Here is a 13,836-nt window from a genome sequence, read left to right as displayed (position 1 = left end):
AGACAAAAAGAAAACTGATTCAAGCCAAACCAGTTAGCAATATGGACATCACTTGGGAAAGACTATAAGTGAATACTTCAGGCTTATCAACTTTAAGAAATCTATTTAGTGTCCTTTTGAGATCTCAGCCTCAGTTCCTTAGACTAGATAGGTGTAGACTAGTGCCTGGAGGTCAGAAAGTTCTGAGGGTTAAGCAGGACTGAATCCTGATTTTATTCAAATGTTGACACTCATAGTTACTCTTAAGGTCAGGAACTTTGTCATTTTCTCTCTTTAGACCAAGTTTCAAATAGGCACTCAACATATATTTGGAAGGAAAGAATAAGAACTTAACTGTAGGCTAGGAATCGTGGTTCGTGCCTGTAATCCCAGCACTTTAGTAGGCCAAGACAGGCAGATTGCTTGAGCACAGGAGTTCAAAACCAGCCTGGGAAGCATGGTGAAACCCCATCTCTACACACACACACACAAAATAAAAAAATTAACCAGGTTTGGTGACACATGCCTGTAGTTCCAGCTCCTTGGGAGGCTGAGGTGGGAGGATTGCTTGAGCCCAGGAGGCGGAGGTTGCAGTGAGTCAAGATGGTGCCACTACACTCCAGGTTGGGTGACGGAATGAGATCCTGTTTCAAAAACAAACAAACAAAAATAAAAACAAAAAATCCTTAACACTAAAGCTGAGAAATTTGCTACTGTTAGAATGGAAATGCATGTACATCAAGTAATCCAGAATAATAAATGAATACAAGCAAATAGGTTGGAGGCATATGGGCATATGTAGAGACTTAGAACAAGTATCGAGTAAATTCAGGTTCATAGAGAAAATCAAGTCACAGATGTACATTAGTTCCAGGTACTAACTTAATCATTATAACTGGAAATCATGTCAAGAATCCAGTTATTGAGAACCTTGTTACTATGGTCAAAAAGACTCAATATAAAAACTGCCCTTGAGGTTGAACTAGAGAGTTAATGTCACACTTAAGCATCATATATGTCCTTCATTAGGGTGAAGGTTAACCCCAGAGTCTGGTTAGAAACTGGTGCTTTTGGCAGGATTTAAGTAATCATATTGAGACAGGCAGGCTGGTTGGTTTCCGGTTTTAGTGTGGTCTGGAGGAAAAGGATAAAAGCCCCTTACTCAAGCTCTATCTTGTCTAACTCTCAACCAATCAGTAAAACCAGATCCAACGAGCTTTTAACTGCCAATTTCTATTTCAGATGGCTATGGACTTTGCCAGAGACCCTGCGTGCACAATTACGCTTGGAGATTTAAAATGCTAGTGCTACATATGAAAAAGCATGTTGAGCCACTGTGCAAGCACTAAAAAAGCCCTTCTATACATGTCCTGACATAACCCTTCCCTACGGAAAGACCCTATAAAACTAACCCACACACTATCCTCAGGGAGTAGCCCATTCCTTTTCCTTTTTCAGTGCTGGCTCTCTTGTGCATAAGCTAAATAAACTTTCTCTTCGATGCTCTACTTGTTAGGCTCTCTTGATTTTGATCATGGGAGCCTGCAAGAACCCAGGGCACCAGTAACAATATTGAGGCTATAATTGTTATAATTAAGAGTCGGGTGAAAATTACAAAGTCCAGGGAAGGGAAAGGAACCCTTTCTTAAGTGATCTAAGTTCTTAAGTGATCTAAGTTGATTGCAGTTTGGATTATTATTTCTTAATTTCCAGATTTTCAAGTGTGACTTGCTGCCTTCCAGGTTACTTGTTTTAGAGTTTAGCTGATGTAAGGGGGGAAGTTTCCAGTTTTAGGGAGGCTTCTTTAGAGACTTAGAGAACATATTTGCCTAAGAAAAAATCTCCCAATAATAATAATTTAAAAAATTGAAGTTGTCTGGATGCGTATTTCCTTGAGTGACTCTTAATTTTCCCTGGCTTCTCTGGAGTGCTTACTTAGTTCTACTCCAAATGCCCATTTTCATATATTCTAGTTCATCTTTGAATGTTTTAATAGTTAACATAAGCCACTGAATTTGTGGGTATTTATCAAGATAAGGAACGTGAACATTTGGGGTTTTGCTCCTAAGTCCCTTCCACTGAAATTTTCTTTTCTGGGCACTCATTTGGGCTGAACACACAAAGTACAGATTGGCTCTTCCAACAGAGATGCCAGGCTGATGCTGATAAAAGATTTACTGTAGTGTTTTAGAATCATGTAGCTTTGTTAGGGAATTATTATAGCCCTTCCCACTGGGATGCTATGATTTATAATCAACCGATAAACAAAAGTATTTAACTCTGTTCCCATTAATTGATTGAACAATTTACTTTCTGCTTTGTGCTCACACCTGCTCTTGATCAAAGCTGGTTTGTATTCTGCTCTTGGCTATTGCATGATGCCACATTAATGGTTTATTGGTTCCACTGTGCCTATAACACAGCAGAGTTTATGATGTTTAATAAAATGACATGTCTAAACACTCTCTTGGCTTCAAATTGTCTTCTCATCAAATTAACACCATCATGCACATTTTCTTGTACTTCAAAATTGCAAATTTCTGTAAAAGTCTGCCATGCAGGCTTTAAATATTTTAACAGTATTCTTGCAATATATGACATGGCAAGAAGTCTTTTCTTGTTAATTGGAGTTCTTTGCTGTATGCTTCAGGCAGCTAGAGAACTCTAGTAGAAATCTCTTGGAAGGGAGAACCTAGATGAACGGAGAAAATTTTAGGCATACTCTATATCTGCTCCTCCTTGGAATCATGTACTTCTAGGAGAGAATGAAGAGTGCGTCACTCTAAGGAGTACACTGAAGAAGATAATTTCTTTTTAAGAACAAGAAAGCCAGTAACCATAGGAAAGCACGAAGTGAAGTCCCATGGTAGTTGAGACAGGTTGTAATACCTTCTCTTAGGGTTGTTATTAGAAGTCACCTAAGAGCTGAGCATCTCAACTTTTTGAGTTTGTATTCATTATCACTACACTTTTTGGCATCTAGTAATACTAATATTTATTGAAGTCTTTCTTAAGAGTTAAGAGCGTGAATCTGGAACCAGGATATTTTGGTTAAAATTGAAACAACACATCTTAGGTGTGCTAAGTCTCAGATTCCTCTATAGATTAGATAAAATATCTACTCTAGACAGTTGTTAGTTTTACACGAGCTAAGTTAGTGACATTTTTAGCATAGCACTTGATAAATACTCTGCAAGTGTTAGCAGTTGTTATTGTCATAATAAGATATATAATATGTAGATATTTTAACTTTGTTGTATGGCTAAAAGGCATGGTACCTGTTATGTAGAAGGAAGGATGATGGGCTAGGCACAGTGGTTCATACCTGTAATCCCAGCACTTTGGGAGGCCGAGGCAGGCAGCTCACGAGGTCAGGAGATCGAGACCATCCTGGCTAACACAATGAAACCCCGCCTCTACTAAAAATACAAAAAAAATAGCTGGGTGTGGTGGTGGGTGCCTGTAGTCCCATCTACTTGGGAGGCCGAGGCAGGAGAATGGCATGAAGCTGGGAGGCCAAGATTGTGCCACTGTACTCCAGCCTGGGCGCCCGAGCAAGACTCCATCTCACAAAAAAAAAAAAAAAAAAAAAAAAAAATATGAAGGAAAGATGATGGAAAGGACAAATATATAATAATGGACTAATATATAATAATGTAAGTTTCCTTGAGGACTGATTAGGTCAAATTAATTGTTCAGTACCTCCTGCCAATGAGGTCATTCCATTAGGTTATGGGCCCAAATATTAAATCCTTAACCTTAGCAAGAATTCCTGGAAATGAGGGAGAAAGGAGATTGGGTCATCACCAGTGGAAACAAAAACTATCCAAAGCAGAGACTCTGCTAGTGAAAATTGTGTTCATCTACAAAGAACTTTATGATTTTTAACTGTAAGAATATAATGTCAAAATAAGCAAAACAAAAGAAGAGTAGATAATGTCAAGCATATACTTTTCCCTCTTTCTGGAGTGTTCTTAACTCCTGTTCTCCAAATGACTGACTCTTATTTATCTGTAGCTTAAATGTCACTTCATCAAAGTGGTCTTATCTGACTTTCTTTTTAAAGTTTATCTCCCCTTTTCAGAACTTTCATTAGCCCACATGGTGCCTTCGGGCAAATTGGAAAAAAAGCAGCACTTCTTCAAGAGTCTTTACTTATATCTGTCAGAAAAAAATAATTTTAATATACCAATGTGTTCGAACAAGACACTTTGCTGCCATCTGCCGGAAAATTTTTGCAATAAATATACAAATCTGCAATGTCTATAAAATAAGTGGCGCCTCCTAGGGTTGTGCATAACACGCACGATTGTACACAGCATTCCTGCAACCCTTAACCCTTTATCACGGCGTCCAGTTTGTTTCATCCACAGCATTTATTGCCTGCTGAAATTATTTATTGCTTATTTATATCTTGTTCTTCAATGATTTTAGAAACTCTAGCACTGCTATATCCTCAGTATCCAAAACTGGTATTTCATTAAAGGTGCTCAAAATATATTTGTTAAATAAATGAATAAATGATGAAGTAAATGCTTATACCTATTTAATCTTTGGTCCAACTTATCCATTCATATAGCTGAATACAGTGTAGAGCAGAAAATCTGATTTAAAGCCTGGTTGGCCATAGTATTAAAAAGCATGGTGTCTTTTTTATGTAGTAGAAAATTAATAACCATGTGTTGATGGAAATTAAAGCCATTTTTCCAGGATTTGCAAGGATTATGAATCATATAAAACATGGGTCTTGCCATTATTAAATTAAAATCTGGTATGAATGATCACAACAGCTACTTAATTCTATTTGGTTCTCAGGATAAGAAAGGGATATTGAAGAACTATAATTATAAGAGTAGTTTTGAATTCTCACTTTGATGGAAATTTCATTTTGGAAGCCAAAAATCACACATAAAGTTTTGAGCTTCCACTTTGTCCATGGATAAGCCTTCTCACTTTTTGGGTCTCAGTTTATCCCCTTATAAAATATTTTGATGAGAATTCTCAACTTTTTTGTTTCTTTAAAAAGAAAATACCAAAACAGCCTCCTGGCCAGGTGTGGTGGCTTATGCTTGGAATGCTAGCACTTTGACAGGTCAAGGCAGGAAGATTGCTTGAGACCGGGAGTTCGAGACTAGCCTGGGCAACATGGTGAAACCACGTCTCTACAAAAAATATAAAAATGATCCAGGTGTGGGGTGCACCTACAGTCCTAGCTACTCAGGAGGGTGATGTGGGAGGATTCCTTGAGGCGTGGAGTTTAAGGCTGCAATGAGCTATGATCACGCCACTTCACTCCAGCCTTAGTGACAGAGCAAGACCTCATCTCTAAACAAACAAACAAAAATTAAAAACAAACAACAAAAATCCTCCACACACTACTATGAATTGAGAGGCCTGTTCAAGATTATCTCTTTAAGATCTCTTAGACCATAACAGTCTATGAATATGGTACCTTGCTCTCAGTTTTTACATCTATGAAGATGAAAGTGATGCTGCATGTTTTTCCCTATATTGTTATGAATCTGGTAGATATATGTGGTGACATGCGAGTGCATGCTAAGCAATCTTGAGCTTTTGTGGCTAATTTAACTAAGAGTAATATTTAGTCACGATCTGTCAATTGTGTCAAATATAAGTACTGGACTCCTATTCCCTGCAACATGAATGAAATGATCAACTCATGCTTCTATGAGTAAAAGATGGTTGTAAATTTATAACTTTAAGCATGAAATGCTATATTAGTCAGGATCTATTCAGCAAACAGCATTCAGAGTGTTTAGAACAGAAAGACCTAAATGCAGGGAATGGGTTATATGGATGATAGAATAGAGGAATTGAGAAACCAACAACTGGAAGTAAAGTCACTCAGAAGGAAGAAAGTCAGAAAGAATAGAGACAAGAGGCAGCATTATTGGAGCCAAGAATCAGGAGGTCCCAGCAGAAGCTTAAAACGATAATAGAGATGTAAGGTGGAAGGTGGAATGATGAAGGAAATACAGTTGCCTCTGAAGACGCTTTCTGGAGGAGAAAGGGAAGGAGAGAAATAACTGGATATTCTCTTCTTTCCATCTTTCAATCTTCTACCAGGACCTCCTCCTGACTAAATACAGCTGGAAACAAGCCTTCCACATTATTTGCAGTACAGGGCAGAGCAAGCAGACAAAACAATGGATCTAAGGGCAAACAGGCCAGAGACTGGCACAAATATCTGTCCTCTGTAATCTAATAAAGAGGAGTCCCATTATATAAGAAATTCATAGAGAATGGACTTTGTCTCAGATAAAGCAAAACGTGTTTTTCTAAGTTATTTTATTTTGATAAAATAAAATCTGATACCAGAGCTAGATAGTCGAAATGTGTAAACCTTGATATATGATCCATTTTGACTATTACAGTGATAAAAATTGCTGAATCCTTATACTTTCAACTCAGTCAATTGCTACATAGCCAGTCACTAAGAGGGTGAAAAATATGAAATTGATCATGTCATAGTCAATTTATACCATCGGATAGACCTCACGTAAACGTGGATAAGTGCTAACAATCTGAGGAAAAAAGGATTCAAAATGACATTGAAAATACTAGGATGAAATTCGATCATGAAAAATACAACACTGAAGGGTGCACCCACAAAAATATGAAGCCACAGCGGAAGTATTATAAAGAAAAAAATGTTATGAGATAGGGGAAGGGAGTGGCATTTGCCTAACCAAACAGAAAAATTAAATTAAAAGGCACTGTGTTAATTTATGAACTATCATCTCTTTGAATAAAAATAAAAAATGGATATTGAAAACAACAGGTTGGGAATACACTCTGCCTTAGCTTCATCTTCAGCTGGTGGGATTGTACCTGGCTTTCAGAGTAAATTTCAACACCATTCTCCCATAGACTTTCTTTCTTTCCACTTGCAATTGAAAGTTGTCTTTCAGTGATTTATTTGTATTTATCTTACGACATTTATTTTATTAGACCTTCCAACAATACTATTATGGTTTGTAATCGCTTATATATTGTATACTTTTTGAGTAAAGGGATTGTGGTAATTCATTTTGACATCCATCAGAGCATTAGTATAATAAGTTCTCCATAAATTTGGTTAATTTTCTATAGGATTATATGTTCATCATTCATTTCTTCTGTAAGTATTTAAACATTTACAGTTACTCCCCACACTGGAAGCACATATATGGTGCTTTTGAATAACTTTTAACTCTAGAACTCTTTAATAATTTAGGCTGCTTTCGATTTATTTATTTATATGATATTTAATTAAGTTTTTATTCAAATATAATGTATTTACAGAGATAGGCTCATATTACAATTATTCAGCTTTCAGCTTGATGACTTTTCACAAATGGAGTGCAACTATAGGATGAGCACACATTTAAAATACCATGTTACCAGCACCACAGAAGCTATTTTCTCTCTTTTCCAGAGACTACCTGTTTGTCTCTGCCAAGGATAGCCACAGTCCTGACTTCTATAGTAGAGATTTAGTTTGATTGGCCTCTTTTGTTCAACAGTAAGTTTTTAAAAATTTTTCGTGTAGGTGCTATTGCTGTAAATTATTCGCATTCACAATACTACATAGTGTTAAATCGTGTGACTATAATAATTTTTTTAATGATTTAGTTGTTATTGAGAATTTTGGTAATTTCCAGTTTGGAACGATTACTAATACCGCTCTTGTGAACATTCTAGTAAATATGCACCTGTGTGTGTGTGTGTGTGTGTGTGTGTGTGTGTGTATAAATTTTTTTTTTTTTTTTTTTTTTGAGACAGTGTCTTGCTCTGTCATCCAGGCTTGAGTGCAGTGGCCTGATCTTGGCTCACTGCAACCTCCGCATCTTGGGTTCGAGTTACTCTCCTGCCTCAGTCTCCTGAGTAGTTGGGATTACAGGTGTGCTCCACCACGTCAGGATAATTTTTTTGTGTATTTTTAGTAGAGACAGGGTTTTGCCCCATTGGCCAAGCTGGTCTCAAACTCCTGACCTCAAGTCATCCGCCCACCATGGCCTCCCAAAGTGCTGGGATTACAGACATGAGCCACTGTGCCCAGCCTGCATCTGTATTTTTGTGGGATGTATGATAGAAGTAAATTGTTGTGTCATTGGGCATTGATATGGTTTGGCTGTGTCCCCACCCAAATGTCGTCTTGAATTGTTAGTTCCCATAATCCCCATGTGTCATGGGAGGTGCCAGGTGGGAGGTGATTTAATCTGGGGTCTGTTACCCTCATGCTGTTCTTGTGATAGTGAGTGAGTTCTTATGAGATGACCTGATGCTTTTATAAAGGGCTTTTCCCGCTTTGCTTGGCACTTCTCCTTGCTGCCACTATTTGAAGGAGGATGTGTTTGCTTCTCCTTTTGCCATGATTGTAAGTTTTCTGAGGCCTCCCCAGCCTTGCTGAACTGTGAGTCAGTTAAACCTCTTTTCTTTATAAATTACCCAGTCTCGGGTTTGTCTTTATTAGAAGTGTGAGAATGGATGAATACAGGTGTGCTTATATTACTGGATCCTATTCTTTTCCATTGGTCAGTTTGTCTATCCCTGCAGCACAGATGTATAATGAATCTTGATATCGGGCAAAAGTAAGTCATTCAGCATTTTGGTTTTATTAGGATTGTCTTGATATTCTCAAGCTTTTGCATATCCACATGAATGTTTAAATTCGCTTTTTAAGTTCCACCAAAAAAATACTTTTTTAAAAAAAGGAGGCATTGTATTGATTTTAGAGGTTGATTTTGGGGAAAATGGATATGTTTACAATACTGGGTCTTCCTGTCCATTAAAGTGATATATTCATCCATTTAATTGGGTCCATTAAAATTTCTCCCAAAAATATTTTGCAACTCTCAGCTTACAATTTCTTCATATTTTCTTATGAGATATTTTCCTAGACATTTTATGTTTTGTTTTGTTTTGTTTTCCCCTCTTGAAACAGGGTCTTTCTCTGCCACCCAGGCTGGAGTACAGCGGCATGAACCTGGCTCACTGCAGCTTTGACGTGATGGGCTCAAGCAATCCTCCCACCTTAACCCTTCCAGTAGCTGCGACCACAGGCATGTGGCACCATGCTCAGCTACTGTTTACATTTTTTGTGCAGGTAGGGTCTTGCTATGGTGACCAAGCTGGTCTCAAACTCTTGGACTTAAGGGATTTTCCCACCTCAGGCTGCCAAAAGCAGTGGGATTACAGGCATGAGCCACAACACCTGGCAATTTTTTGATGGTATTATAAATGATATGTTTAAAATCTATTTTTAATTTTTTGCTACTATATAAAAATAGAATTAATTTTGAATACTGACCTAGCATCTTGAATTTTTCTTAACTTCACCTATTAATTGTAATATTCTTTTGAAAGAGTTTCTGTGTGTTGGCAGATTTTGTATACATAATTATATAACTTGCCAGCAGTGACAGTTTTATCTTTTCCTTTCTAATCAATTTGCCTTTTGTTTCTTTTCTTACCTTATTGTATTTTTAGGACTTTACCAACAACATTGAACAGAGTGGTCTAAAACGAGTATCCTTGTCTTATTTCCAATCGTAGATGAAAGCTTTCCATGCTTCATTATTGAGTATGGTATTTCCTGTAGTGTTTTTAAAAATATATTCTTTGGTCTTAATTTGCTAAAAATATTTCTTAAAGTCACGACAGGATTTAAATCTTGTTAATTTTTCTGCATTTATCTGGATAATCCTATCTATGACTATTTTCTTTATTCTGTTAATGTAGTAAATTCAGTAGGTTGATTTTTGAATTTTAATACAACATTATACTCTGCAATACCCAACATGATAATGATCTATTATCTTTATATATATATATATATATATATATATATATATGTATAAAATAGAATTTGACTTGCTAATCTTTTGTTAAGGATTTTTGCATCTATGATTATGTGAGAGATTAGTTAATAATTTTTCTTTCTTGGAGTGTTCTTTCAAAAGTTTTAAAATCAAGTTTATGTTAGCCTAAAAATACAGACAGAATATTCACTCTTTCAATTATTCTGGATGAATTTGTACAAAATTAGTATAATTTATTCCTTAAATATTCAGAAGATTTCACCAAGAAAGCCATCTGGGTTTTTGTTGTGAGAAGGTTTTAGTAAGTGTTCCAAATTTATTATTAGATGCCAGACTATTCAGATATTAAATTCTTCTACTGTCAGGTTTTGTAATTTGTATTTCTCAAGGAATTTGCACATTTCATTCAAATTTTCAAATGTATTAGCTAATTAACTGAATAACAATACCATAATTAAGCTAATTAACACATTCATCATCTCACAAAATTATCATTTTCTTCTTCTCTTTCACTCCTCCTCCCCCTTCTCCTTCTCCTTCTATGTAGTGAGAATACTTAAGATGTACTTACTTTCTTAGCACGCATCAAGTTTACAATACAGTATTGTTAAGCATAGTCACCATGCTGTACATTAGATCTCCAGAACTTATTCATGTTGTGTAACTTAAAATTTGCACCTCATTGACCAATATCTCCCTACTTCCCTTATCCCTCAGACCCTGGCAATCCAGCATTCTACTCTCTGCTTCTACTTATTTGACTATTTCAGATCCCACAAATGAATGAGATCATGCCTGGCTTATTTCACTCAGCATAATGCCCTTCAGGCTCATCCATGTTGTCACATCTGACATGGTTCTTTTTTTCTTTTTACAGCTGAATAATATGTCACTACACAGATAGATAGATAGATAGATAGATAGATAGATAGATAGATAGATAGGGCAGATTTTCTTTATTCATATCCAGTCATCCTTTGATGGATATTTAGGTTGTTCCTATATCTTCACTATTGTGAAACATGCTACAGGTAACATGGAAGTGTGGTTGTCTCTTCAAAGACACTGATTTCAGTTCCTTTGGATATAGAGGAGGGATTGCTGGAGTTTTTATGGAACCTCTGTACTGTCTTCCATAATGGCTGTGCCAATTTACATTCCTACCAACAGTATATATGGGTTCCCTTTTCTCCACATCCTTGCCAGCACATGTTATCTTTTGTCTTTTTTGATAGTAGCTATCCTAACAGATGTGAGGCGATGACTCATTATGGCTTTGATTTGCATTTCCCTAATGAATAGTGATGTTGATAACCTTTTAATGTACCTTTGGCAATTTGTATACCTTCTTTGGATAAATGTATATCCAGGTACTTTGCACATTTTATAATTGGGTTTTATTTGGGGTTTACCTGTTTTACTATTGAGTTATTTGAGCTTTTTATATGTTTTGAGTTTTTTGCTTTTGTTTTTGCTTTTTTTGAGACAGAGTCTCCCTCTGTAGCCCAGACTTGAGTACAGTGGCAAAATCTCGGCTCACTGCAATCTTGACTTACCAGGCTCGAGCAATCCTCCCACCTCAGTCTTCTAAGTAGTTGGCACCACAGGCGTGCACCACCATACCTGGCTAATTTTCTTTTTTTTTTTTTTTTCTTTTTTTTTTTTTTGGTAGAGATGGGTTTCACCATATCGTTCGGGTTGTCTTAAGCTTCTGGGCTCAAGTGTTCTGCCTGCCTCGGCCTCCCCAAATGCTGAGATTACGGGCATATTTTGAATATTAACCCCTTATTAGATATATAATTTGCAAATAGTTTCTTTCATTCTATAGGTTTTCTTTCACTCTGTTGTTTTCTTAGCCGTGCAGAAGTTTTTCAGTTTGAAGCAATTCTACTTGTCTATTTTTAGTTTTGTTGCCTATGCTTTCGGCCACATATCCCAAAAATCATTGTTAAGACCAATGTCAAGAAGCTTTTTCTGTATGTTTTCTTCTAATGGTTTTATGGCTTTAAGCCTTATGTTTAAGTCTTCAATTTATTTTGAGTTGATATTTGTATGCGATGTGAGATAAAGGTCCAATTTCACTCATTTGCATATGGATGTCCAGTTTTCCCAAAACTGTTTATTGAAGAGACTATCCTTTCCCTACTGCGTGTTTTTGGTACCCTAGTCAAAGATCAGTTGCCTATAATGTACAGATTTATTTCTGGACCCTCTATTCTGTTTCATTGATCTATATGTCTGATTTTATACCACCATCATACTTTTTTGATTACTGTAAATTTGTAGTATATTTTGAAATCAGGGCATATTATGCCTTTAGCTTTGCTCTTCTTGCTCAAGATTGTTTGGCTATTTGAAGTCTTTTGTGTTCCATGTGAATTTTAGGACTGTTTTTTCTATTCCTGAAAAGAATATCATTGGGATTTTAATAGCTATTACATAGAATTTGTAGATCATTTTGGGTATTAAAGATATTTTAATTATATTAATTCTTCCAATTCATAAAGATGGGCTATCTTTCCATGTATCTGTCTTCTTTGTTTCATCAATTTAAAAATAGTTCATCAGTATATAAAAGTAATTTATTTCACTGGATAAGTTTACTCCCAATTATTTAATTATTTTTCTTGTTATTGTAAATGAAATGTTCTTAATTTCTTTTTCAGATAGTTTCTTGTAAGTGCATAAAAATTCTACTGATTTTTGTGTGCTGATTTTGGATCCTGCAACTTTATTAAATTCATTTATTACCTCTAACAGTTTTTTGTTTAGTATTTAAGGTTTTCTACCTGTATGATCGTGTCATTTGCAAACAGAGATAATTTTACTTCTTCCTTTCCAATTTAAATGTCTTTTATTTCTTCTCGTCTAACTGCTCTAGCTGAAACTTACAGTACTATGTTGAATATAAGTGGTGGGAGAAGGTTTCTTTAGTGGACAGTAAAGAAAAAGGTTTCAGTTTTTCTCCATTGATTATGATATTAGTTGTAGCATTTTTATATATGGCCTTTATTGTGTTAAGGTAAGCTCCTTATATACCTATTTTGTTGAAAGTTTTTTTTTTTTTTTTTTTTTTTTTTTTAAATCACAAATGGTATTGAATTTTGTCAAACACTTTTTCTGTAATTTTTGGGATAATTATATGGTTCTTATCTTTCATTGTGCTACTATGGTGCATCTCATTGATTGACTTTAGTATGTTGTATTCTAGAGAAAAATCCCACTTATTCATGGTGCATGATACTTTTAATATGCTGTAGAATTCAGTTTGGTAATATTTTATTGAAGTTTCTTCATCTGCATTCATCAGGAATATTGGCCTATCATTTTCTTTTCTTGTAGTGTGTTTATCTGGATTTGGTATCACAGTGATGCTTCTCTCATAAAATGAGTTTTGAAGTATTCCCTCTTCTATTTTTTAAGAAGAGTTTTTAAAAGATTGGTATTATTCTTTGAATGTTTGGCAGAATTCACCTGTGAAGGCATCTGGTCCTGGGCTGTTCCTTATTGAGAGGTTTTGGATTACTGATTTGATCTCCTTACTCATTGTCTGTCTGTCCGGGCTTTCTGTTTATTTTAGATTCAGTCATGGTGGATTGTCTTTTTCTAGGAATTTATTCTTTTTTTTGGTTATCTAATTTGTTGGTGTATAATTATTCATAATCATCTCTTAAGAGCTTTTGTATTTCTGAGTCTTCGATTGTCATGTCTCATCTTTCATTTCGGATTTTACTTAAGTCTCCTCTTTTTTTCTTAGTTAAGCTAAGGGTTTGTCAATATGGGTTATCTTTATCTATTTGTTAATATTTCTTTTGCTTCTGTTTTTATTTATTATTATTTGACACATAGTCTCACTCTGTTGCCCAGGCTGGAGTGCAGTAGTGCAATCATGGCTCACTGCAGCCTTGAGCTCCCGAGCTCAAGCAATCCTCCCACTTCAGCCTCCCAAGTAGCTGAGAATACAGGTGCACACCACAGTGCCCAGCTCATTAAAAAATATTTTTTTGTGGAGACAGGGGTTTTACTATGTTGC

Source organism: Macaca nemestrina, chromosome 8 (assembly GCF_043159975.1).
Source record: "Macaca nemestrina isolate mMacNem1 chromosome 8, mMacNem.hap1, whole genome shotgun sequence".
Taxonomy (NCBI): Eukaryota; Metazoa; Chordata; class Mammalia; order Primates; family Cercopithecidae; genus Macaca; species Macaca nemestrina.
The sequence above is the reverse complement of the archived record's forward strand: the minus strand, read 5'-3'. Positions refer to the sequence as shown.